We start from the raw sequence: 22,899 nt of genomic DNA, 5'->3' as shown, positions 1-22,899 counted from the left end.
TGTATCCATTCTATAACCATGTAAGGTAACTGAAAAGAAGTTCTAATTGACAAAAAACAGCCTGGCTAAGAGGCCAGAACACAGCAGATGTCGACTGAGACATGTAAAACACATGTCGACAATTCAGCAATACAGGGTTAGATGCACAGTACAATTCACAATATTAAAACACACAGAACACAGTAAAATGTTCAGTGTTAAATCAACACTTACAGAGTACTTATGGTCCCAATTGGCGTTGAATTAACACTGAGAACAACAATCTTTTGAGAAGGATGTGTGAGAGGAGGATGTAAAGTCCTGTAGATGAGCTCTTGGAGAGGGAGGTGGGTCGTGATTGGACTGGACAGTGCTAATCTCTCACTGATTGGCTCATTCTACCATGATGGGGCCAGACTAGATACAGATAGAGAATTACAGTAAGTAGACGTGAAACACATTGGCAGGCATCTGAACAGCGAGTTCACTATGGGGTATAAATGAGAGAGACATTAGTCCAGACATGTCAGCTTTGAAATTATCACTTTGCAATAAATAACATTGAAATAATTTGAGTGGGACCACTTTATATTCTCAGAAGAATATACCCGGGGACCAACACCCCAACCCAATAATTGAGGAAGGGTCACTAGTGGTGCCGGCAGCTCACTTCAAACTCATGAATGAGAAAATGTTAATTGGAGTTGTGTTATCTTAGTGAACATTTTTTATGGTGAAAAGTATGTGAAATGCTGTTTTGCCATTCAGGTGAAACCTACAAATTGTAGGTTTTCTAACCGATCAAGATGTAGCCTGGCTACAGGTATATCCGGGTGAAACCTGAGCTATATTAGGGTCAAAACATGTAAAACTTCTAGACATCCACAGTCCACATTTTGCTCCCTGGGATTTTATTACATAAAGCTGATTGAGTTCATTATTAATCAGGTCACCTAACGATCATCTTCCAACCGATCCCTTTCTATCAGAAAAACAAAAGATAACCTGAAAAAAACCTAAATGCCTGATCTCCATGGGTGACCACCACACAATGTGACATCCATCCCACAGAGAGAAAACTTTCTCTTATGTACTGGAGTATAAGCTTCTGAGATGTACAGCAGGAAACAATTATTAAAGTTGCCTTTAAACTGATCATTGGTGCAAATCTCTCATTTGTTTTTCTTGATTAAAAAGTCTGTTAATTATCTGAATAATCCATCCGTAATCTCACTGCCTTCTCTTAAGTGTGTCTTGCATTTTAGTGTCTTCTTTTTCAATCCTCACATTATGGAATGCAAATGATATGGGGCAGATGGACTTTCAGCTTTAAATCAGGTTACATCATTCATCATTTCAATGTTAAATCACTTCAGCAGGTACACAACCCACAGCACATTTGAGCAAACTTTGGAATATCTGTACTTTTTTTAAGTAACTTCTAATTTAATTGGATCTTTATTGGACCTTTTAAATCAATATTTCTTTAATTTTCTGCCTTCTCTGTAAGTGCAGCAATGCATTTGCCACCAAGATGTTTTTGAAGAGCAGATAAAGTACTTTAAGGATAGGAAGACATGCTACACTTCTGAATACACAGATACTCCAAAACAGAAAATGAGCTGTATAGCATGCAGAATTGATTATGGTTGAAGTGTTGCTTGAAACCCAGTATCTCCCATTGCTAGCCTTTTATGTTTTTAATAAGTTAATTATTTATAATAGTATACACTTCAGAGGAATTAATAATTTGCTGTTCATTAAAAAAAAAATCATTATATCAATTCACAAACGAATTCAGATGCTGCTTTAAAATTCTTTATTTAATAAAGGACAAGTCCTTTACTGTACATGAGGTTTGCAGTTCATGTGGGGCTGGCCTTTGTTCCCTGGCATTTCATTCCTTCGTCTTTAACATTTGCAGCACATACATAACCAGATGCAAACATTTCAATGAAGGGGTTACCCTTTTTATTATGAGGGTCTTCCATTGCAAGTAAGTTATGTTCCCACATCTTCCAATGTTATTTCTAGAATGGATATTATAAAGCAATAAAAAGCTGTACTCACTTTATAGTATCTGCTGCTCTCTGTGTTTGTGTACAGCCGCCTCCTCAGATCCCTCCCTCAACCACAGTTTTATTTCAGGCGCCAATATCAGTAGTAATGTTGAAAATATTATATTTCTGGCAGTGGAATGAACCAGAGGGTTATTCATTTCTTTCAAAAACATATTTGAAATACTGTCTAGAAAGTCACTTTAGAAGCTTGAAAAGCAGAAGCTTTCCAGCTGAATCAGTGAACGTTAAAAACAAAATGCAACAATGTTTGGCTAAAAAGGCAAGCGCTAGAAAGTGACCACAAAGTGCCTGTGAATTCATTGTTGTTGTTGTTTTTCCATTACAGTTAACTGATTTTACGTGATCTACCTGTATATGCAATTGATCTTGTGTGATGAAGTAGTGAATATTGGTGGAACACCTATGTTATCTTCATGCTTTTGTTCCGCATATTATTCATTCCTGCACCCCGCTGCTCACAGAGGCAATATCTATTCAGAGCTGTGGTACAGCCTACTTTCATGGAACAAGCCCATGTTTCATTTCTAATATGTTCATGTAAAGCCTTTGAACTGCCCTGCTGGATCCAGCCTGGTCATGTTCGCATTATCACACATGGATTGTAATATACAGAAAAACATTCATTCGGCAGTAAATTACTGGTAAATATAGTTACTTTTCTTTTGGTATTTCAAATAAACACAGATGATGTCATGTTTCATATTACTCATGAATCGCCAAAGCAGATATCAAATCAAAGGGGGTGAAATAATGTGCTATAATTCTGTTCAAGAGAATTTCAATGTCTCATGTGTTCTCCATTTTCTGCCATCAACAAATGATGTGTGGTTCATATGGTAAACATGCAGTTGACTCGAGCCACAGAATCTCAGAAATAATGTATCATCTGCAGTTATTGAATATTTCTCACCTGAGGCACAATATTTGATCTTTAAATAAGTTAAATGCCCTATCAGGGGGTTATACACCATTGACATGGAGACTGCTCTTTGGGTTGAATGCCAAAAGCTGTACTCTAGATTAAACAGTAATAGGAACAGAGTGATAGGTTACATTGAACAACGTAAATCGATTGGATAATTTGTCATGTCATGTCAAAATTGATCTGTTTGCATAGATGAAACATAGGTGAAACATTTGAGTGCAGTCAGTTATAAACTGTGCGCATCCTGTGTCCTGCCTGACTACACATTTTTCACATCTGAAATGGTCACGGTGCTCCAGTCTACAGTCCCCAATATTTTGCAGAAAAGTAATGATCAGCGACAACATATTTTTAAGCCCTGATATAAATATATAACTGACTCCTGGGCTAGCAAGTTCAAGCATGTCAGTGAAGCCAAACAAAATGTAAGTGATGTAACCGTCTGAAATATAGTTGTTTTGACATAACATTGAGTTTTGGTACGGGGCTTTTTAAAAATACTGTTTCATTTGTGCTATCACGTCTGCAATGGTGTATTCAATTCAATGATTAAAAGAGAAAGGTGACTCTAAAATAGAATTGAGCATTAAATTAAATGAAAGATGAAAGATCTTTTGAACTGTCTGCATCCTGAAATAGCAAGTGATAATTAATTAATAATTAATAATTAATTTCCCAGCGGAGTATGACCAGAAATTTTGCAATAATTGTTTTAAATACAAACATTATCAGCATTATGTCTTTTAAATAAATGGCTGAGAAACTTAAATTATGGGAATGATAGTCAGTCATATTTTATCAGTAAATTATCTATTCTTTATCACATTGGCTAATGTTATGTTATATTGTGTGTGTGTACAGTAACAATTTTGGTATTTAGTTTTTTTTTCTAGCTGCTGTATCAATAATAGTATTACGGTGATACAAAAAAAGTACATATACATGAACAATTTCACTTATACAGTGTGGCTGGATTACCTAGAAATAACTATATTTGGTATTGAGACATTTATATTAACTGTACACTCTAGAGGTTAGTGTGCGTGAAAATCCCAGGAGATCAGCAGTTTCTGAGATACTCAAACCACCCTGTCTGCCACCAAAAATCATTCCACGGTTAAAGTCACTTAGATTCCTCCTCTGACATTTGGTCTGAAAAACAGCTGAACTTCTTGACCATGTATGCATGCTTTGGCTGATTCAATATTTGAATTAACAAGCTAGTGTACAGGTCTACCTATGATAATTATAGCAATCATAATTGTTAAGGTGTGGGTTATCAAGCGCCATAGCACATATGATCTGATACCTGATTGTCTTGCCATCTTTGATGAGTTTCTATGATTGCAGTCACGTCTAACCCAGAAGTCACACAGACTGGTTTAAGCATTCTGCTCTCTGAAGTGTATGGGCAATGTGATTACCAGTTCTCAGCAGTCATCTTTGATATCCTGCAGCCGATAACGGCCGCCTCCCAGCTCAAACCTGCCTTCTGCTGAGCCGCCCCCAGCCTCGCATATTTCCCCTGCCCGGCTCGCTCCTTCAGGAGTGGAATGCATTCATTTTCCCCACATCTCCAGGCTGAAATAGTGCACAGTCCCTGCGTTGAGGATGCAAGGGCATAGGTAAACATCTCCACAGGGGAAGGCTGCTGCAATCGCACTGCAATCCCGGGCTGATGCAGGCCGGCGTGGGTCAGGGTGCCGATTGCGACATGTCAAGAGAAGAAAAAGATGTTTTATAAATTGGAACTAAATTGAATTAACTGAATTGAATGAATCTGACAATTACTTGATAGTTCTATGTACTCCTGATAATTAGTCATACTTCTGACACATTAGCTTAAGTGTAATCTTTATAATTATATATTCCAAATATGGAGAAAAAAAAAAAAAGTATCAATTTCGATGGATGCCACCAAGTTTGGGTTTGACTATATTATAAATGCACAGGAGTTTGTTAAAACGTGATGATGTCAGTATCTATATGAACATTATATATTAGCCTTTGGAAATGGAAAATCTCACCTTTTCTTTCTTTTACTGCCAGTTTTACCCCCCTTATTTTATTTGTCTTCTAAAAGACAAAAGATGAAAAGGGTTGTTTTTGTGAAATGAAATGACTTAACATACTAATGATGTGAACAGTTGGGCTGGTAATCTCCAACAGCCCTGTGGGTCATGTGGAGATGGGCTTATCCCCTGTTACGGAGTGGGCCCACATAGTGTGACTGCTGCTTTTTTGCAGGGTTGTGCAGAAGGTTGCTGAATCCTATCCATCTGAACTTTATCTCAGGTCTAATAACCCAAGAATTCAAGATACTGTATCTTCACAAGTATCCCAAAAAGTGGAGGATGGCTAAAACTTTCTCGAGAAGGAACCCGTATTCTTATGCAGATGCATTGGACATTTGAAAAAACATTATGAAACATTTTCAAATAAATCTCATATTTGAATTTTGTTTCTCATTTTCATGTTTTTTCTTTCACAGGCAAGACAAGAAGATTGTCGAGCAGTCTGCTAAATATATTACACAACCTTTCTACAACCCTGCTACTTCTGACAAGGTAGAGTGAGCCACCTTACCCTTCTGTGAAGCAGAACTGCGGAGGTAGTGGGTTCAGCACCGCTTCTGCTGAACCTGCTTATTCACCCAGCCGTTTTTTCGATAATTGGTCTTAAACGTAGCTGCTCTTCTTTGTGATAAGAGATGTGCAGGGATTGAGCCACAATTGTACCATGCGTTGCAATAAAAATGTGCTGTAGGATGATGTAATATTCTAAGAAATTAAAATGAAGAACTTGAATCAATTGTGCCTTATTTGTTGGTAGGCTGCTCTCGTGTGACTGTTATTCAAAAGACCAGTTCCACCTGTTAAACTTGTCCTTGAAAGCAGCCCCCAGGAAGGGAGATTCTCTTTCAGTTCTCTATTCTGAGATTCAGCGAATCAGGATCAGAAATTGATGGAGGGAGCCGCAGTGAAAGCTCAGTATTGAGGAATGAAATTGAGGGGAAGAAGTTGTGCATGAATACCTCATGCATCAAATCATTCAGGATTAAAATAGCCAATCAGCAGGAGCCTTTTGTGTGGCACATTTCTATGGCAACTGCATGCAAACTGTCTTCATGCGGGTAGCTGAATATCCACTACATTTGTGTAACTCAACAAAAGATCTAATGTACTCTAATATATTTCCATAAAACTGAGCAGCTTTATGATTAACCTACACGGCACTTTATTAGCGTTTCAATTTCCTCAGTGTGAAGAATATGTCATTTATATTTCTATAAATCTAAATGTTATAATACACATTTACATTTAGGCAAAAATGGGTTCTGGGTTTTGTTATCAATCTGCTAGGCATTTATTAAGCTAATCCACATTTTTTAAAATCAAACAGTTGGTTCACTAACGTTAGGTCTCCATTATTCTCTTTTCAAGAGCCACTGTTAACAGACTGTAGTGAAACCAGTTGTAGCCGTTTGGTTAAAAAAGGTTTCTGTGTGCATACAAGTAATACTGACAGTTTGAGTAATACTGACAGCAAGAGCTGCATAACAATACGTACGTGCGTCTACTCAGTAGCCTCTCAATCATGATGTACTGTGGACATGCATTATGCTCAGATTATATACACTGCATGCTTTTTTTAATGAAATAAAAACAGTATGTAGGGCAGTGGGTGATTATGGTATGTATATTGGAGTGGCAGATACTTAATTTTGCTTCTTCCCATATTATTGCTACAGTGCCTCTAGCTATAGTGTCCATATTCCGTACACTCCATCTACCTTATCACTGTGCTCACAGACATTGGCTGAAGCAGTCAGAGCGGGGGCTTGCTGGTCTACCGGGGGCGAGATCATCTTGTCTTTTCCTCACTATGAATATACTAGAGAGACTCAAGAGTATCTGAGCCACAGTAAGTAAGCCCTAATCACAGTTAATGACTGTGATGATCGACATTTTAGAAGGGTTTAGACTGGATCGAAGTCTCACTAGGATTGACCTTACCACAGTAAAATAGTTCAAAAAGTAATGAGTTAAAAGACAATAGGCCTATATGTTCTACATTATATACAGGATATTGGTGCTTGCTCAGGAAGTATTATGTGACATTGTTTTTGTTGTGGTTTCCAAGCCACTAACCACTGATATAAATTATATTAAAATTGTGCAGGAAATTGTGCAGGTGCATAACATCTTTTCATGACCACAAATATTTAACAATATTTAATTATTATAAAATAAAAGAAATGTAACAAAAAATAAATGAATAAATAAATAAGCAAGATACAAAGCCAACTTTCTTCAACAATCAAGGCACATAACAAAACCAGTTTAGAAGGGCCGCGGTGGCGCAACAGGCTAAGATGCAGCAGACTTGCGGTTGCAGTTTGCTGCAGTTGCACACCGGGGACTGGGGTTTGATTCTCGGTCCTGCCAAAAGCCAAGTTTGGCCGGCTCACGTGGAGCAGCATAATTGACTCGCTGCTCCAGGGGGAGGGACTTGGCAGGGTTAGTAGATCGCCGCACAAAAAGCACCTTGGGTGCCTCGGGCGCCTCGGAATCACGGTTACCAGCATGTGGTGAGACGACTAGAAGAAGGCGTGTCGCTCTCGTAGGGCCACCAAGGGACGGGGTGTGGACGGTGTATCTAATACTAGCTCTAATTTAATTAGACGGGGTACAATTGGCTACCAAATTGGGAGAAAAACGGGAAAATCTGAAAAAATAAATAAAACAGTTTAGAAAAGTGAAATGCACATGCTCACAAATGCTAATTCTGCTGCTTATGTACAGTATGTCTGCTATTATGTCAAGCTTTACATTTTCTATGTAATGCAATAGCATGTGACTGCTCTATCAATGTAACATTGCGATCCGTATACCCTGTTGAGGGAAACATACTGTGATCAGTGGAAATAACTCAAAAATTAACATTTTTGTCAAATTTTCACACGTGCATTCAAGCAAGCCCTGGTTTGGCAAAGATGTGACTGGCACTGTTCACTGTTCATCGTGAGGCAGAGCAACAGACTCAGCAGCGTTTATCTTGTCAAGACCCAAAAGGCATTTCTTCCCCTAGAAAAACAAATAATTTCTGTAATATTGGAAAAATATGTTCAAATGTCGCGTAAGCTCATACTTCAAAGGTTTGGGAAATATTGCCTCAGTGAGTTGTATCTGATGCTGGGAAACATAGCGCTCGTCTGGTGGAACATGATTTGTGCCAGCTGAAACACTGCCTGCAGCTGTCTTAGTGGGTTATTACTTTAATCTGGTTACTTCATCCTCAAAGTGTAAGTTAGGAGGCAGAGGGTAAAAAAAAGCCAAAAGCCCGACTACCAAGATTATTTTGTTTTTAAGTTTCTTTTTTTGGACCACGGATGAAGGAATATTTTTAGACGTACCACACAGTACTGTTACTGGAAGGTCCAATAATCTTATGTCATTATGCATTCAGTATTATTTCAAATCAATATTTGCACAGAATCAACAAATGTAATTAGATGTTTTGTTACTGCCAATATCTACACTGGACCAACAAAATAATGCAAAAATATGTTTGCTAACTGCCAAATTGTGTCTCACATATTATGTTCCACATTTATATAATTTATTATTATTTTCTAATTATTTATCATTCATGTTGCATTGTCATTACATTTACAGACAGAAATGGCATGTTTTTAACAAGGGTGAGAAGGCTAAGTCTTCTAAATTATAGAGGCATTTTCTTATTATTTATAAAAAGTCTCAAATGCAATGCATATGCAAAGCACTCAACTTAGTTTCAGAGAGCCTATTAGTTTCAGAGAGCTCTCCCACCAGACTATGAAACCCACTGATGGCTTGCCCTGCTGGACAATTCCCTGTGTGGAGTGGAGAATAGGCTCTCAAAGTAAAACAATAATAATATACCCTGGCTACTACTTCTGTAAAAATTTTCACCACACCATCCATTCCCATGGTAATATGGATTTTGTTGCTACATTCCTACTTTTAGTATTTATAAATCTTAACACATGGAGTGGATACGGATTGTACAAAGCTCCATGCAGATGTTTTCATACTAACACACTGCACTGCTGGAGTTGGCATGCCTTCACCGTGTCCGTGTGGGTTTCCCCCAGGTACTCCAGTGTCCTCCCACATTACAAAACATGCAGTCGGGTAATGCCCTGTCCAGGATATATTTATGCCTGGGATAGGCTCCAGTGCCATTCCTGTGGTTTGGACCAGTTGTCTTCTATACTCAGGAGAGTTGTGCTCTTGAGGAAAAACTAGGCATTGCACAGGTATACATGTCTCTCATTAGCCTGAGATTTCTGGAAAACAAGGATTTCACACGCTACCTGTGAGTTATGCTTCTTGTGGAACTGCTCAAATATAATTTAGAGGCTAGCATTTGTAGAAAACCTTTGATAGGTTGCACATGGGCACTCTTGTGATTACCCTGGATATTTGCAGTGAGAAAATATAGCCGCATCTGAACACAGGGAAACTTTTAAAGGTTCATTGTTTATCTGCTTGAGTCACTTACCGGAGAGTGTTTGAACGCTGAGGGGTAAATTCAATCATTACAACTGTGACCTCTTTTTGGCAGCCCAGCTGCATCCAAAAAAGAGAATAAACAAATGTATTAAGTGATTATTTTAAAAGGTTAATTACCTTGCCGAAGAATGAACTAATTCTTTGCACGTAATTAGTGACTCGACTCCCCAATTAATATTCACAAAACGTCCTCAAAAAAGATAATGGTTAAAGTGCAGTGTGAGTGTAAGATAAAGATTCCGGGCATACGAGAAAACATTAATTTTGTGAAAGGGAACTGTAGGTGTTAACATGGTTGTCATATGTTATATTTTGAATGTAACATCTCACCCAAAGGAAGGACTTTAGTGTACAGTTCAACCACGTACAAAATTATCATTTTGGAAGTAATAAGATAATCATTGTGAGACATTGAAAAAAATATGCCATGTGGCCAAGCGGTGTATGAAATTAAAATACAGTATTGTGCTCAGTGCCTTTATTTCATGCCCATTTGAGTCCTGAGATGTTCATAATATGTCAGTTGATGATAATTAAAGGCTAATTAATTGCTGTGGTTAGTCATAAAAAATCAGTCTCCTAACTACATCCCAACAGAGCTCACTATGTTCAGGAGATTTTCACTGAAAACTCGCTTTCCCTCAGGCTCTCTTAGGTTGCTGTTTATAAATGCTGGGCAGGAACGAGTTTATAAAGGCAAGTCTAAAGCCCGCATGTAGTTAACAGTAATTGGCTTGAGCATATTTTCTGTCGCAACGATGGCAAATATCAATGCAAATAAATTCTTTTGATATGTGATTGCAGCCTCCACTACCCAAGGCCATTACACACCAGGTTAATTGAATTTCAGAATCCATCCTTTCCAGCGGGCAAATGGCTTCTGAAGTGGATGTAATTCTAATTTCTGCATTCACCACTTGTAGTCCTGTTCCTGTGCACAACTTGAACTGTTAGCTGCACTACATACAGTGTGATCACAGTAATGGAACTGCAGCCTGTATGGTGGTTTTTCAATTAAGACACCTGCTGATGCTTTAAAAACAAGATTCAAAATACAGTTTTGATTTAAGACTGAATGAAAGTCCCACTGGGGACTTTTTTTTTGTTGCTGAAAAGTGTTTTGTAGTAAACCTGTGATACTCACTCAGTGAGCAATTCATCAGGTAGAACTGTACACCAACATTTAACCAAATGCAAACAAATTATGCAGATTTGGTCAAGAGGTTCAGCTGTTGCTCAGACCAAATGTCAGAATGGGGAAGAAATGTGATCTAAGTGACTTTGACTGCGGAATGTCAAAGAATGTCAAAATTATTGTTGAGTATCTGCTGATATCCTGCGATTTTCACGCATAACAGATTCTAGAGTTTGCAGAGAATGGTGCAAAAAACATCCCGTTAGCAACAGTTCTGCGGGTAATAATGCGTTGTAAATGAAAGAGGTCAGAGGAGAATGGCCAGACTGGTCGAAGCTGATAGGAAGGTGACAGTAGCGCAAATAACCACGCATTACAACAGTGATATGCAAAAGAGCATCTCTGAACACACAATGCGTCAAACTGCTGAAGTGAATAGGCTACAGCAGCAGAAGACTTAATAAGTAAAAAAAAATAAGTCTAATAAATAAAAAATACCTAATAAAGTGCTCACTGAGTGTAGTCGCTTTGGTTACTGGACTAGTCTGACTGGATTCATCCCCATTGTTATGCTAGCTTTGAGAGCAGTGGGAAAACAAATGGACTCCCATGAAACAAATATACATGAACATATATTTACATGTGAACCCAAATTGAGCTGTTAGATGCATCATTTGCGTGACACATGACGGCCATTAATCTGGAGGAGGGGATGATTTGGAGGCAGGTCCGAGCCAAATTGGGGACTTTCCCAGTAAACATTTTTGTGGTGAGGTCATATTTCTTGTGTGAAGAAAATGTGGTGAAAGTTTTCTACCCACCTAGGATGTAGCCAAGCTAAACCCAGAGCGAAGTATATTGGGGTTAACCTAGTACAGTCTAGATTCTGGCTCAGTGGTTTAGGAAGTCAGTGCTCTTTGAAAAGTACCCTGGTCTGTAATCTGATATATCTATCTATGAATCTGTTACAGTTTTGGACATCTAATATTGGTAACACTAAAAAGCTAGCAATACATCAATTTATAGTTACCATCCCCTTTCTAGATCCATAGATTTAGCAAACCAAAGTGAAACTTTTTGGTGAGAGTAATCCAACGTAATGCACAACAAATTGGCTTGAAACAAAAGGAGAAAAAATCATCAAAATACATGGAAGATCTTGCTAGATAACCAGTGAAATGGAATAAAATGGAATGTTTAGGTCTAGCTGACAAAGTGCCAGAACTTCATCTTCCCTTGCCCCTTAACAGTACACCCAGACAGCCGGCCGGGCCAGAATTGGCACAGATCTGGCCCAAAGTCGCTGGCTATCTGGGCACAAGGTCTGTAGCAAAAACTGTGTGAGGAATTGGGGAAAAGGAGCTGGGTTTCAAGAGCAGCTGTTCCACAAGTAGCCTGTGGAAGCATACACAGGACAAAGAAAAAGGCAAGTCCATTACCTTGCTAATAGCCCATGTCCATCTCAGTAATATGAAATGTTATGGAGAGAGCCAACAGGTGCTGCACTAGTCAGTTTACATCATGGCACTATTGCGATTGAACTGCCAGTTGTTTGCAGTCGTGTTAGATTAAATTGGGAGGCACTGCAGCAGTTAGATGTCTTGTAGTATTTACAGCCTTTTTAAAATTGATAATGTTGGACGTGGTGTAGGCTGTTTGATTTCATTTTCCACTGGGTTGGAAGAAAGAGAGGGAAGTAAATTGCAAGCAGAAACCCTGTCTCATTTGGGCTTTTAGGATCTGAGTGCATTTTCCCAACTCGCTATTGATGAATATTCAAATGAGCTTAGCTACCGTGAGCTGAACCTTGAGGCGATATGAGAGATGTATTCGCTAAAAACAGAATGTTGCAGAATGCTATATCCGCTCATAAGCTTGCGTGTTGTGTGTTTATCGTTGCCGTTTTCTGGCTCCGTTTCAGAATGTTAATGTTGCTAAATTAAAGAGGGCAAGGTGATTAATCTGCTATGTTAAATATGCATAGCTTGGGGAGTCTCCAGGGTCCAATATTACAGCATGCTGAGATGCCTTTATGTGTGAAACTAACATCGTTCCTCCGTTTACCTTCACTGGTGTGGTAGTAGTCACCACCAGGCAGAGGGGAATGAGATGAGATGAGTAAGCCATTCAGAGGTCTTCAGGGAGAACGGGGGTAATGAGAAAATGCAACCTCTTCGCTAATGCGGTTTCTTAAACAAAAATTATTTTGACCCTTAAGACCCCAGCCCGCTATCGGATTTAAAGCTGTCTCTTGGCCTTTTGTGTGACAGGAATATTAGCATTCTCCTGTAGCGCCACAAACTGCTGTGATACAGTAGTTCAGCGATAATTGCCCGTTGATGATACTTAGGCCTGCCCCCATTATTGCATATGGCCAAATGCTAATGGGTCTGAAACGGTACCCAGTGAGCTCTGATGCAAACTGATGGAAGAGGGCACACCATTATCTCTCACATATCTTTCTTGGTTTGCACAGTCTCAACATTGCCACAACATTCGCTCATAGAAAGAAAGTTATTTTCAAAATTTTCAGCATTTTTTTTTTCGTTTTAAAGTTTTTACTCAACTGTGAGCTGAAGCTGCCTCTAAAATACAGATGGAAATGTCTAATATTTTGAGTAATAAAGTGTATTTATGTGCTTTTCTATATGCTTGTTTTGCTTTGTTGTTTTGTTTTTCATATGCTCCTTGTTATTAAGTCAAGCTGGAGATTGCAGCTGAGACTCATTCATTCACAGTGATCTTGAGCCGGCCTGAGTCTCTTAACTTCGTTATGGTCCTACAGTACTACACTAGACCATGTGCTTGTTTTGAGTTCCTAACCTACAGTACACCATGAACTCAAGAACTGCTTAATGGCTGGAATGTAATTCAAATTTCATCAATTTCATCTAATTTGGGGCAGTGGTAGCAATTCAAACTTTTCGGGATGTGAGGGGTTAGCATTGTTGGCTCAACAAGAGGTCCTGGATTTGAATACCGGCTGGCCAGACCCTATTTGTGTGGAGTTTGCATGTTCTCCCTGTGTTCACATAGCTTTTATAGGTGTGCAATGTGGCTACCCAATGCTCCTAAGTAACTAGAATGCAACAAATTACCCGATGGAGTTCAATAAGGTAGTGTGAGGTAGTATGAGGTTCTGCAAAAGGTATTGTGCATTGGAATTTTCACAGCTGCCATTTTTCACTAAACCCCACGATCAATAAAGTAAGCTATGCTAAAGGAAAATGGCCGTTAGTAATTCGATTTCTTTACGGTAACCATGTCACTTTCTTGTTGGCATTTATAATTTGGGTTACTTTTGATAATACATCGATCACCTTTTTTGTTCATGGCCATGCACACATAGAAACATAATAATTAGTTTATCATAGTATTTAAACTGCGATTGATTCCCACATTAAACTAGATGCTAAGTTCATCCTTTGCTATTTCAGCAATGACCTATGAACAATGCTGAAAGCTATCTGGACAGTTAATACCCTGCCATTGCTCTGCAAGACATGTGTAATTACTCTAATTAATACATTTGCACTCAAGTTCAAACTGTATGGAACACTGATTTCTGTGTGATTATTTAATAATGTGAATATTGAATGGATATCTTAAGATGTTAGACTAATTAACTTGAACAATTATAGATTGTCTTGCAATTGTAGAACATTAATCAACAGCTAATTTCAGACTAAGTCATGGCAGCAGCAAATAATATGCTTAAATTTAGTTGGAAAATCAATTAAGAAGTAATTGTTGTAAGTAAAATAATTTTAAGTACTTCTAAAAAACTTCCAATACATTGGCAAACCGTACATCAGAATGACCTTTACTGGCTGTGGTCTTTTGCAGTTTTGGGTATCCCCTGTTAAGACACTGTTTCAATGTGTGGATAGGCCCATCAGTCAGATCTCAAATCAGGAATTCTACACTCTCAGAAATAAAGGTACCAAAAGTGCCTGAAAAGGAACAAATGCTTGTTGCTCTTCCTATACATACTGTACATAAAATTGTACCCCAAGCCAGCAAAATACAATTAATTTGTTTTTTGCTGGAAAATATATTCTTGAGAAATCTGATCCTTGAAGAACATCAATATAATAAAAATGAGTACAGAAAATAGGTGTAAATGAAAACGATGCATACGTACATAAATAAATACATATACTGTAAAATAATTAGATTTTTAATGTGTTCAATGCTGAGCCCAAAGTGTTGCTCTGTGAATTGTGTTGTGGAAGACAATCTGTGGATCAAGAAGGCAATGGTTTCATGCTTACCTTTTAGTCCAAACAAAAAGCTCCTACTAGGTTCCTTGTCAAGAATGATCAAAATTCAAACCAAAACCCTATTCCTAAGCTGTTTTGATCCGGCCAAACTAATAGGCATGTACAGAAGATAAATGTATTATTTTTTATTGATCGATTTTCCAATGCAATAATGCAGTAAAGGTAATAAAGCACTTGTGTCCATTAATCAGTTACAAAAAATGCAATTAGACAGAAGAGTAGCAGTTACTGGGATGATGCGTTATGGGAAACAGTTAAAGTCCTGTGAGACACATGGATTCAGACCACTTAACATTACATCATGTTTTATTCCTTGGGGCTGCTGATTGTGGTAGGTGGCTTTTAATATTAGACTTTGGCATCATTAAGCGAACATTAATATCAATTACTCTGTCCTGCCACTGCAGCGGTATTGAGTGATTAAATAAATCTAGGGAGATGATGCAATTTGATGGAACAGAATAGCATGGACTCACAGTTTTCACCCAGGGTCCGAAATATGATATGCTGCGATTATAAAATGACCCTATGAGGGGTCAGACTGCTATCAAAACCAATGCGTCTACGGGAAACTGGAGCCAACATGAGAGTTCAGTTCCTGAGCCGGCACGGTGGAAACATTTCACAATCCACTCACAGGCTGTGGGTGGTGAGGCTGTACTGTTTCTTTCCAAAGCTTCACCTTTTTAAATAACCTATGTGGGCAATTAGTGTCCTGGTGATTCTGAAGCCCCTAGCTAAAACTGATTACCGTTACCCAACCGCAACTGGAAATAAGCCAGTGCAGCTCATGTCAGGGTTGTATGGTTTTCTGTGTGTGTAGGGCCCAGAGCCCATTGCACTCTACATTAAATGTAATTTCAGAAAGGTCAACAATAAACATACTCAACAGAAACAGAGCAGCTGTATGTAAACAGTGTGCTTTGTGAATGCCGAAAGAAAATGATGTATAGGAAATAACATGAATCGTGACAAAAGAAAGATCGCTGAACTACTGTACACTTTACAAATAAGGTAGACAATGATGTGCACCGGACCCAAGGAGGCACAGATACTTTAGCTTTCTGTAAACCTAAAGTGTAGCTGATCTTTCCAAAGCTGAAGTAAAATACCCCAACTGATAAATATGATTTCATATCATGTTAATATGTTTGCACTCCAAAACCAAGAGCCGCTCTGGGGCTATATGAAGAAACAGACACAATAATAAAACAATAGTTTTGATGGAAAAACATGTATTCTGTTATATACTTGCATTAATTTAGTTAAATATTGCCAGCTGCCATCAGATGTTATAATTTTGCATAAATGATAATATGTATAATATGCCGTCATAGGCTATGGTTTTGGGTGTTAACACTACAGATGTTGTGTGTCAGGGTGCTGATTGTACTGTTCTCCAATATACCATCACCACTGACACTTACTTTTGTACTCAAAGTATGTACACATATTGTTACTGGCAATGTTGATTCTGTATTTCTCTGTGTGTTGGGCTGCAATATGATTAATTCCTTTGTGTTATATCATGCCCTACCATGTACCTAGGCACAGGTTGCTCATTTATCAGCTATGACCACACTTTCAGCCATGAAATTGGCTCTATTATTTCCTTTCCAAATGGTCAAATCCCGCTAGGACAAAGAAAACCAACATTATTTAAAAAATGAATGAGTTGTGTTTCTAATACCCACTGAAGATTAGGAGTGGGCACAGTTACAGCTCTCGGTTAGTATTCCGGTTTATACACACAATCAATACAAAAAAAACAAGGCATTCCAGGAAAGACTGAATGAGTAATGTAATCAGAATGTTACAGGGTTTTTATTTCTTCTTTTCAGTAACAAGCAAATTCCCTGAATGCGTCTTTAAAAACTGAAAAGCAGAATGCAAGTATTACTCTAATTTCTATATGGTATTATCGAAAATATTATATTAAGTGATAATTACTCATTGGCTCCAGAATCTGTATATTTCACAGTACTTTGGAAAATATTGTCTCAATATTCAAAATTATCCAGTACATGTTACTGAAGAATGCAGTATCATGATCAGTCATAAATGATAACACATACAGCATACATTTTAATTAAATGCAATGCAAATATGAATTCCTTACGGAAACAGCATTGTTAGGCCCAACATATAGACAGGCTTTAAGAGAAGTACTTGGCAGTCATCCACTCCCTCTTCTGGAAGCCAGCACACACTACAGTTGATAGCAGGTACAAACATGGGTCTGGCTTGCGTAACCAACGGCAGAGTGAGGAGGTATGGCAGCTTCACCTAGCTGTATTAGCATAGGCCCGTGTGTTATGTTGACCCTGTCTGGTCAGGGATGGCAGTGACAGGCTTAAAGCAGGCTGTGCATCCCATTAATTCCCAGTGTGAGGAACCCCAGTGTAAAATCTCATCTGGCAGATGTTGCTGGCTTATATGGATGTTGGGTGCACCACGTGTTGGCACAACTTTTATTTTAGCACTACTGTACGGTAACACATTATTATGAAATAATATATTTCTGCTGCTCAGACATATTGTGTCAGAGGTGTGGCTTTGTAGATAGCAGTGAGAGGTAGCCACATTCCTGTGGATGTGAAGTAATGTTAGATCACCGTGGCATATTTCTGAGTCACATTGTCGGAATATGCTGCAGTAGCCTTGCGTCAGGCTGACCTGTTGCAGACTCAGCCAGCTCGGCTGAGTGTAAAATGGCAGCCTGGGAATAGGCGATACAGTGTGGGCTCAGTGACAGTGCTAGGAGTGGAGTAAGGGAATTTTAATTGGTACTCAACATTATTTTTTAAGTATTGCTAACCATCCGTTCTCAATTTGTTGTGCCGCATTAGTTTTATAATATCTGACAAATGCGCTTGGGAATTTTAAAAGGCAATTGTACAGCGGAATATTGGAATTTTAATTTTTTGTTGAGTGTTCTGTCGGTTGTTCTGTTAAGAGGGAATATTTTATGCAGGCCACAACATAATTTATTTTGCTAGCTCAATTATCCATTGTTCTGAAATTGTCTCATCTTCAGCATTATGGCTATCAGTGACTTACTAAAAGCGGTGTATGTCACTATACTGTATTCCCATCAAGCTACTGGAAGGATGATCCTATGGAAGTAAATCTTTGGCATATTATTGCAAATGTTTTTCATGAAATATTTTTTTATATTACAGTCATTGGCAAGTTTTAAGTCATTTTACAAAACCAAAAGGCAAGTGTTTATTTAATCCAGTGGTAATATTTTTTTTGATTTCTTTTCATGCCTGCAATGTATCGAGTTTGCTGTAAGGAGATGTGTTTTCTTGCATTAGTAACACTCAAAAAGGACATGATAGAGTGTGAATGTAAAAAATACTCTCAAGTCAAACTCCCTTTCTCTGTTGTGTTTCTCCCCGACCTCCTTTGTGGAGAAAGGTAAAGTACTTGAGAATGCAAACCCTTTCTGGACTCACTGGTGCTCACTTGGCATGAAGGCGCCCAGAGACGCAACACTGTCACGACAGCAGAAACCAGGTCCTCCTGGGAGGGCCCACTACCCAAGCGTCCAGCCACAAGCTGACATTTCTGCGCTTTTCTGTCTGAAACAGTGCTTAGATAGGTGGGGAAGAGTTGTGCTCCAAGCATTTATTCTGTGTTGGTCCATTACCCCAGCCTATTGGGTTGTTGGAGCTGACAGTCGCTTGGCTTGGCTGGGGACACTTTAAAATACCCTGGGGCAAGTGTAAGTCCCTGAGCTTCTCAACAGTTGGCACTGAAAAAGCACAGCGCAGAACTTATATGTTGACCACAATGCGGCTTCAAACAAAAGAGGAAGAAAAAGATTGTCTCAGATAAATGTTGTAAACAAAAAGTTCATAAAGTTATAAGTTAAAATATCTTTAAGATATCAACAATATCAATGCTGACACCATATCATTACTAAATATTAATTGTAATTTTCTACATTTAACAGATTTGATATTATCATGTAAGTAAATATCCAATCATGAATATCATCTGTTATCTGTTTCATCAGTTGTCTACTGTACAGGGATACATTTATTTTGGGACTGCGGTTGTTGGCTTTGACATGAATGTAGTAGGCTATGGCCGAAAGCTCTTCCCGGGGCCTGTGCTCCCTAACCAGTCCCGGAAAACTCCATGATCCCTTCGATCTGTCTATCTGCTGCCTCCTCATCCTCCAGCATCCGTGGGATTCCCTCCTCTGCTGGCGAGCTCGACTCACTTCCCTGTCAATTCACTCCCCTTTGAAACAGTGCTGCTTCCTCGTAGGAACTCTTTCTGCTTCCTGTTTTAATGCGTCAGACCAGCCAGCCACACATCTCGTTATGCACCTCCGTCCTGTTCGTTCTAGAACATTCACAGGTAAATCCCAGGTGGAAATTGCAAAAGGTTGAATAATTGTGAACAAACAGGAAGTCTTCTCTTATACCGCGATGCCAGTGGTCAGCGGCGGTGACACCGATCGGTCAAACGCGTTCCCTTTCAGACAGAGGGGCCACTCTGAGGCAGCGCGAACAGGACTTAGGGACGGGTATTTATTGTGCATTACATGGACATTAAATTTGTATAGGTCTCGAGAGGCCTGGATGGTGGGCTACTCAAGCACGTCTCCTTTCACTGGTCGCCGAAGATGGAAAGTGCGACTAATGCGATTGGCCAGTAAACTGCCAGGACAAAGGCTTACACGAGTAATGCATCATCACTTTGGAAACAGAAGAGGGACACAGCAGTGAGCTCAGTGTCCTGTGTCCTCTGCTAGTTCTGTTTAATGTGCTCCGAAATATCAAATAGAAAACACCCTCACCCTCACCACCTATCTTCCCATTTCAGCTGAAAGTTCAAAAGAATACAGCCTTTCTCACATTTATTCTGTGAAGAAAAGGAAATAAAATTACAGCTTAATGTTGATCACATTTTATTTGCTATAGTGAATTGCTTAAAAACATCGTCCTTGCTGAAACAAGTGTGCAGATGATACTATAGGCTCACCACAGTATGATGTATGGTTTTTCCATATTGCGCTGTAGAGGGGGTCAGCATCCGGTTCAAACATGAGCATTGTTCCAGAGAGCTAAGGCTGTCCTATGCACTGCATATATACCATATACCGTATGATATCTGCTAGCACTAGCGTCTGTACTTTTCCACACCAGCCACATTTATTATACAGAATTATGAAAGCAATGATTCATTTATTTTTGTTATTTATCTTTTATTTATCCAGGTGGCTCACCCTGAGATAGAAATCTCTCTTTCAAGGGAGCCCTGGCTGAAACCAATGACATAAATGAAACATTGTGTATTGAGTGGAAGAAAAAAAGAACTTTCTTTGTTGAAAGTTGAGGGTGAAATACTCTGGTGCTACATTGAACAGAGGTTACACTGTAATATACTGCGCCTTAGTCCAGTATTTGCTCTCTGTAGATCTCTTTGATTGATTTCCATTTTGTTCCCTGGATTGATACTAGACACTGGTTACTTACCTCATTGTGAAAAATAACTCATCCGTACAAGCAGCAGATGACCCTGGAAATGTGGTTTACAGTGTGAGTCCTACCCCCCCCCCCCCCCCCAGTATCAGAGAGCACTGTTATTCCCACAGACCTTTTATTGTCCGGCTGGAACCACGAGTCTTCCCAGCGAACCCTGCTCTTCTCATCTGTCTTTTTCTATCCCCCAGCGCGACTCCAGATAGGGTTTTTGTTTTATTTAATCCCTGATACATGTCTCTCTGACCGAGGACTGCAGCAGCGGTCGTGTTGCAGTTTTGGAGCGATGCGAGGAGCCAGTTGGATATTTGATCGGCCGCCTTTGTAAAGGACACCTCAGAAGGGAATTTGGACATGTAGAGCCGTATACGTTTTCTCCCCAGGCCAAACATCGCAGCACTGCCACAACTTTCTCTTTTCTGCACAGTGCAGAACTATCTGATCTATCTAAAGACCTTTCAAGACCATAGCAGCACTGCATCTATTGAATAAACTAAAGTTATATACTGTTATATAGTCAGAAATACTAAATGAAAAAAATCTGTGCTTTAGTTTTTTTTTTGTCATAATTGGGAAAGGTTCTCATATTGATATTTTGGAACCCTTAATTTAAGGCACCGGGTGAAGCAGTATCGGTGCGGCTGCTCATTATGGAAGCAGTCGATAGCACGCACTGTGAGAACATGAACGCGCTCCAGCCTGCGTGCCCCCTCGTCCTCGTGGAGCTGCTACACCTCTCTCCCCCATGCGGTGTGAGAAAGCCTCCGAACCGTGACCCCTCCTCGTCCCGCTGTCCTTCAAGGTGACATTGGCATGCAGCGCTACCCCGCGTTCCTCCACCCACGGTCGGCTGAGCCGCACGTCTCTACAGGCCTGCCTGGATTACGCAGCGGAAGGCTGTGATCTTCCCAGGAGGTCCTCGCTCATGCAAATTCCGCTCTGAGCCAGCGTCTCTGACCCACGACTGTGCTGCCAGCATAAACAATGAAATGTTAACTTTTGAAGAAGTTTTACAATTGCCGGTGTACTGGTGTTGTAGCAAATTTGTAGCAAACAGACTTTTGAAATGCCCTACCTTTTATCAAGCGGATATACAATTGTGCATAATGAATTACCATCTGATTTCATAATTTCTGTTATAAAGCCAAATTATGCAAAGTATCCTTGCAAAACTGAGAAACATATTTGTCTGTACTGTCTTTGTTTGCATACTAATCAGTTATCAATGGAATATCTGTTAAACAAATATGGAAAATAAAACTGTTTATACTGTAATACTGTAAAACCATCAGGTTGCCACACGGATGTTTCGGGGTATGAACTACCATGATCTACCATGTTGATATTCTTTATGACATTTTGAGCCAGAAATTCACAATTCAGTGAATGTTTCAGACCACAGTACTGACATGTAAGCGACAGCACATCACCATTGTCATCATCACACTTAAATATAATAATTTACTTCATCCAGTTTCCAATCATGTATGTCCTCATATTACATGCATGTAGTGCTTGTATATTGCTATTTAGATTACTACAACCAATGCAAGTTGTGAACTTCAAACTGATATGACATGCGTGATCTGCATTTTTTGTTTGACATCAGGCTATAATTCCTGCTGCTGTACTGCTTGAATCCCTCGTTGTAATGCTAATTTCAGTCTTCGTCACTGTCTTAAAGGCCTTCATTTCATAGGCAGGCGGAAAAAAGCGTAGATTAAACTGTCAGTTAAATTCAATGAGGAAAGAGTCCTCATGATACACGATCAGCCCTTCTGACAAATGAGCGTCCTGGAAATACGTGGATCTTCCTCTGCACCTCCGCTAAGCCAAAGAGAGAGAAACGCTTTCTCAACAGTGGAAATACGGTTGCAATTGGTACATTGTTCCAGCTCTAATCCTTTAATTTCCAAGTCAATGAAAGTAATGAGACACGGTTCTTGTTTCTAATGCCCCATTATAATAAATTGCTGTTGGTAGATTGGTGCTTTTACAAAGACCTTGAGTGAATCTGAGGACAGTTAATACGAATTTGTATGTGATGCAGCTTACGACTCCCATCATAACTACAGCAACGGATATGCATCCAAACAAGTACGACCGTGACTGCAAACAGACATGTGATGGGTGCCACTGTCACTGTAATGTCACTTGGTGCATCAGTGGTCACATGGCGCATCATATGTTCATTTTTGTTTATTGGAGGAGTATATCCATTAAGGGCATGAAACAATTTATTACAGATCCAAGTGTAAGTACATTCGGATGAAAATACCGATGAAGCTGTTTGTCTGTTCAAGATTATTGGCACATAATATGTAGCCAGTATGGTAGACCAGGCATTTACCTTCTTTGAGATTGTTACTGCCGCTGTAAAGTCACATATATTCATGCATTGTACAATCTTCTGTCTTTTATATGTAGGCCACAAT

General features: G+C 39.3%; 1 long non-coding RNA gene across 1 annotated transcript in view; it reads left to right on the top strand.

The window, feature by feature from the left end:
- LOC133135508 (uncharacterized) overlaps positions 1 to 22,899 on the top strand; it is a 43,170-nt gene that overhangs the window by 9,398 nt on the left and 10,873 nt on the right. Inside the window, exon 2 of the long non-coding RNA XR_009709403.1 lies at positions 5,477 to 5,552. This is a non-coding gene — a long non-coding RNA (uncharacterized LOC133135508). The remainder of the gene's footprint in view (positions 1 to 5,476; positions 5,553 to 22,899) is intronic.

Source organism: Conger conger, chromosome 8 (assembly GCF_963514075.1).
Source record: "Conger conger chromosome 8, fConCon1.1, whole genome shotgun sequence".
Taxonomy (NCBI): domain Eukaryota; kingdom Metazoa; phylum Chordata; class Actinopteri; order Anguilliformes; family Congridae; genus Conger; species Conger conger.
Note: the sequence above shows the minus strand (reverse complement) of the source record. Positions and strands in the feature narration are given on the sequence as shown.